A 6,000-nucleotide genomic window follows, 5' to 3' on the forward strand; every position below is an offset into this window, starting at 1 on the left:
GTTAAAGAAAAAAAAAACGAACAAGGGAGAGGTTAAAGCGAAGCTCGAAGCTCGGCCGCTTCGCTTGACAAATGGCCTCCGACGAGGCGAAGTATTTGTCTCCAATCACCTGAGACGGCGGTTGTGCCGAGGCGGCGGCAACAACGGACGCCTGATGGCAGGTCGAGGGCGCTGACTGCCGATGACAACGGCTTGCGGGGACACAAGTACAGCCAACGCTGCTGGCGCCTTTGCCGCCGCTATAAATCACTGCGCTGCAGCTACGACAAACGCTCAAGCCGCAGTGACTCCCCAAGACACCGTAAACGGGGCTCGGCGAGCAGCTCGCGCCCCGAGCCCGGCTTGATGTCAGGAGGACGTCGATAAAGGAACCCGGTTAACGGTAGACGCGACGATGATCGACCAAAGAGAAGACGTGCTGCGTTGCGCCCGTGTTGAGACTTATGGGCTTCCGGTGGCCCGTTTGCTCTAAAGATGATAATAATAAAAATAACGCCGTGTTGGCTCCTTGCGACAAAACCCAAAGACCGGAAGTCGGAAAAATGTATTCGCGAAATTCTAAAGGATGCAGCGAGCTGCTCTCTATTTTGGCTGTTTTTTTCGGCGTCCTTTATATTTAAGAACGCGGGAGCACTTTCCCTTCAGCTAGCTAGCGGCTACTGTTCGCGGAATTTGCAGGAAATTGGCCGCTTGCGTTTCGTGGACTGAAAGGGAGAAGTTGACTGCTGAGCAGTTTTTAGGACCTTGAATGAAAAAAAGGGCACCTTTTATTTAGTTCGCTGTTTGCGTCCACAACCGCAGCCACCGTCTTTTTACTTTAGTTAACAGCATTTCTTTCGTTTTACTACACAGTGAAGGTACATGATGCAGCCTGACATTTAGTTCATTTAATTTTTTTAATCATTTCTGGAATGAGTCTGTACAAGTCGCGGCCCTTTGCGCCGTTCACGTTAGTGTCGTGGAGGTAAGTGATAAGGGACGTACGGCTGCTTTAAGTCCTGCCTGAGTTGCAGTTCTTTGAATGCGGCACTAATATTTCTCTGTCTCTCAAAATTTCAGAGTGGCCTGTATTGCTGAGCCACCCATTCTAATGAATACCAAATCATTCTTTACAATTCTTCACGTAAATTCACCTCAATCGTGATGCCAGTGCCTGTAGAGTAACTCTAGTTTTGCAGTCTCATTGCTGTCAAAACCATGTAATGAGATGACCATCTCATAGGACTCACGCATATAGTCCACAACTCCAAAACTATCATGAGTGAGTGTATATTCGCGCTGGAAACGTATCTCCATTTTAGCCCTGTTCTGCTCGCAGGAATTGTCCGCTGCAGTGGTGAGCTACGAATCCATACTTTAATTCAGCGCAACCTATCAATCAATCAATCAATCAATCAATCAATCAATCAATCAATCAATCAATCAATCAATCAATCAATCAATCAATCAATCAATCAATCAATCAATCAATCAATCAATCAATGAATCAATCAATCAATCAATCAATCAATCAATCAATCTTTATTTCAGTTTGTACATGCAAACTGGGGATGGTGAGAAAAAAGCAGTGAATTATGCACCGCTTGACGGGCCTCACCACCCCTACAAGTCAGCAGTAGGCACAAGGCAAAAACAACTACTGGTAAAAAAAAAAATGAATACAAGTGCATCTACAGAACAAGGTTGACAGAACATATCTCATAACTGGCAGCAATAATAGACGCAGAAGACCGTGAGGCTATAACACAGAGTGGCACAGTACGTTCAAACACAATTGACATCACTGTAGCATAGATTGCCGAATAAAGCTTTTACGAATGGAAGAAAAAGACATAATATTCACTTCACATCTTACAAGTTGCACCTTTCGTTGCAAGTTTCCCTTCCCCTGGGCTTAATCTCTTAGGATTTTGAAGTCCGCACAATTTTGACATCACGTTCTCGGAAGGAGGGGGGAGGGGGGGGGGGAGGGAACATCACCATTGGCCATTCGTCATCTCTCGCCTTCGCCTTACACTCCACGGCCATGCATACAGGGCCCTCGCGTGAGCGCTCTTCAGTTTTAGGCGACATCACGCAAACGAGCGTCCGAGAGCGCGCGACTCGCATTAGGGGGATTAGTTGTCGGGGATCTGGGAGAGTTCCGTGTTTGCGGAGCGGTCGATCGTGTTTTCCCCGCGTCTTGTACCGGGTCCATCTCGTAGCTCGTCTTGCCTCGGCAATTGAGACCCTGCTCGTCGTCCAGTCTGATGCCCTGTTCGAGAATTCAAAACCACTGGCGTGAAACGCGGCAAATTAGCATTTTAGGAAGCTTCAGAGCATGATGAAGCTTCTTTAAATGCCTTCGAGGCCGGCGTATCGGCTTATCAAACGATGCCAGGACTTTTATGGATCTGTAATCGAGCATATACGTTCACCGGTGGGTAAGAATTGCTTACGCGTCTCTGTTTAACGTTTATCCTTCATCATCACTAACCGGACATTACCCACTGCAGGGCGAAAGCCTCTCCCATATTTCTCCAACTTTCTGTCGCTCCCTGCTACGCTTTCCTTCCCTGGGAATGCATTTTGTTACCTTAAGCGATCATCGGTTGTCCTCTCTTCGCAATACATGCTCTGCCCATGTCAATTTCTTTATCTTTTTCTTCAGATTGAAAAACACGTTGCATTATAGGCATTTTCTTACTGAAGAAAAATTCATGCCGCAGTAGTCTTTATCCACAGGAAAACGAAAAGTGACAGCACAAACCTGACTCACGGCAACAGGTTTAGAGTTTCTGAGCTTGAAAAAAAAAAAAAATCCACTCTGAGGGCTTCATTGCGGTATCTTAATATTTAGGAGACTCAACTTCTGAGGCGCAGGTTCAGAGGAGGAGCGATTGAGGCGGAGTGCGAAAGAGATGAGACCAAATGAAGGTTTAGTTCACTGTGTAATTGAGAGAAGTCGGCGCCGACGTCACAACGTTGCCGGGAACTGAAGAGGCCGTTCAGAGCATGAAGTCGCGCGTTCGCCACCTAGTGACGCTAATGCAAACAAACGGTGAGTGCATATTGTATAGCAAAAAACAAGACGTCTTTTTTTTATTTTTGTGTTAGGCATTCGTCAAATATTCTTTAGCTTCTAAAGAATATTTGACGAATGCCTCACGAAGGTCCCAGACAATCTGCCTCAGAGCAAGCCTGGAAACTTCGATGTATTTTATGTTCGTAAAGCCTGTGTTCTTTAACGCTCTATGTATGGGTACGTTTAAAAAAATTAAAAGCAAGAGCTTCTCGAACCATCTTGAATGATTGTTTTTATTTATCCGAGGCCTATTCATTTTTCACGATGCATTTCTGCACGGTATAACCACCTGTATCGAAAGGAGCGCAAAACATTCGGATTACCGGTTCAAATGTACCGTCCTGTGTAAAACGGATGGTGGACATTCCTTCTCGACCCAGCCCCCCGCCTCATTCGCTATAAGAAAACCACCGGCTGTCGAAACTACGTCGATGAATGCTCCTATTTTTCTTGAACTAGTTTCACAGGCCCCACTCCACACAGGAAGATAAAATGCGACAGTTTCAAGAGGCCGCCGTTCCTTCAAGGTAATCTCCTTAATGTTGCGTCTACCCTCTCCGAAGAGTGATGTTTCGGCACGCAGGTCTGAACGACCCTGCAGAATAGGCGTCCAACCTTGCGTGTTACAGCTGGCGAAGAAATAGAATGAACTAAAGAAGCAGGTAAAAAAAAAAAGGAAGAAATAAATGCCTTCAAAACGACGAACGAAACACAGTGCGCTCTTTTCAAATGCGGAATCACCGCAATTCCGTGCTCTCAGCGCTGCACTAAGACCTCGGACGATTCGATATTTGTCTCCAGCGCGTATATCGCGAGAACTTCGCAATGGTGCTCTTATGCAATCCGAAGCCGAGGCTATGGTCACGCAACGATCCGGACGAAAGGGTTGCCATCATGCGGATATGATAGCCCAAGTCTAAGATTAATATCTTTAAAGGCCATTACACAATCTTATTTTTATTCCTTTAATTTGCTGTCGAAGGGCAGCGACCTCTCCAATACGAAGTGTTTCGCACACAGCACGCGCTTGACATAAAACCAGAGAAGTGTGGAAAAATTCTCTTTCCTATTACGCGACCGGTGCAGCGAGGAGGCAGTAACCTTTTTCCGTGGCGTTGAGAAAACTCATTGGTTCACATTGTTACGCTCTACGAGATTGTCCGATGAAAATAGTCACAGAAGCGAGACTGCTTATGGTTAACAGAATGTAATACCGCAATAGAACGTCGTCCTCTATCGTGAGGTCATATCGCTCCCTGCGACCTACGACCGTGGGACCCTGACCTTTCTCAACGACGCGTGCGCGACGTTATGCAAGTGTTCACAGATGAGAATTCTGCCCAAATTGCGATTTGAACAACAGCGACTGAATAAGTTCGGTATTCAAAGAGACACGTACATAAAAAAGGAAGACACTGACGCGTGTTGTGCGCTTCAAATAAAAGGTCCCCTGATTATTAGGCGTTGCATCGCAGTCATCTGTTCCGCCGCGAAACGGCGGTGAGCACCCGCAAAAACTTTTCACGCAAGGCACTCGATAATGCTCTTTTATGCTGCCTTTGGCTGTAGTGCGGTGAGCACGCGTCGTAAAAGCGAACCGAAGGTGGTCGAAGCATCCAGCCATTTATGTGCAAGACAAGGTGCGGCCGAAAGGAAACCCAGCTGCGGTTGCTAACCACAATGAGCTCTGCTGAGAGCAAGATGAGCACCAAACCGAAGACGTGTGGAGGGAAAGAGTCGTTGTAGTGTAGAGATCAGCTTCATTTTTTTTTCTTGCTGAGTAAACGCTTTCCTTGCTTGCTTCTCTTGCGGACTTGATTACTCGACTATTCAGCGGTGATTATGCGCGGCCCGCCAGAACTGCGGTAAAGCTGTCTGCTTGCACGTGTAAGCGTTGTCTTGATGGTCTCCCAGCTACCGGCATTGGCCTTCTGTTCTTCTAATTCGTAAACGTGTTTTTATAAGTGCGAAAGCATTAGACGGCTATGTACGCGAAATCGTGTCCGCAAAATGGGTCACCGGAAGTGTATCTGGGGATGTCATTACCTGATGACGCCATCAGTCATATGACGCCATGAGTCATGTAAGTCATGAAGCATTAAAAGGTGTTGAGTCATTGTCACAGTCACAGTCACGTCATGAGTCATGTGACGTCATACCTTATGCGGAGTCATGTGTACGAGACGTCACTACCAGTGAGGTGGTTTGATGACGTCACACAGCCAGGCAATCAGAAGACTGCGTTGAAGTGTGGCCTGTGTGCCGCGAGACACGGGCGTCTGACTTCAAAAAATAGCACGTCGTCAAGTGTCAGCTACGTACGGAGGTCGAAGATTGACTGTCGGAATTTAATGGAGTAGTTAAGCAGAGGCAGAAAGTTGTAGATTAAGAGTCAACGTCTTAAGTGAAAACATGATACGCATGCAGTCCTGTAAAAGCAGAAAGTAACACCAACTTATTTTTGCCGGGCGCTGTAATACACCCACTTCTACCTGTTTTTATTATGACGTTTCTGCCGCGGTCAGGAACTCGTTTCTTCTTTGTGCTGATGATACACAAATACTCAAAGTAATACATTCTTTTTTAATTGATCAGCCTTGTGTTCAAATTTTTGTGCCTACTCTAAGTGGTGCCAGAAAACTTGCCCTTCAATTCGTTTGACTGCAAGGGATGCAAACTTGCTCGTAAAACGCAAAGCCTTATGTACTCTTATTTTTAAAATTGTACGTGTTTTTTCAGTGTTGAAGAAATTGTAGGTCTCGGTGCATTTCCAACTTTAGCATCAGCTCCTCCTATCATAGTAAATGAGTTTTATTGCGGGCTATGTGCTCATTAGGTTACATCTGCAGGCTTTCGAGAGAATTACGTGGTCCGCTTCTTCTCGTAAACTTTGACACATCCATATGCTTGCCGATCCTGTACTACACACCTGTTAT

The sequence above is a fragment of the Amblyomma maculatum genome, chromosome 1 (assembly GCF_055883805.1).
Source record: "Amblyomma maculatum isolate TAMU_Amacu chromosome 1, ASM5588380v1, whole genome shotgun sequence".
Taxonomy (NCBI): Eukaryota; Metazoa; Arthropoda; class Arachnida; order Ixodida; family Ixodidae; genus Amblyomma; species Amblyomma maculatum.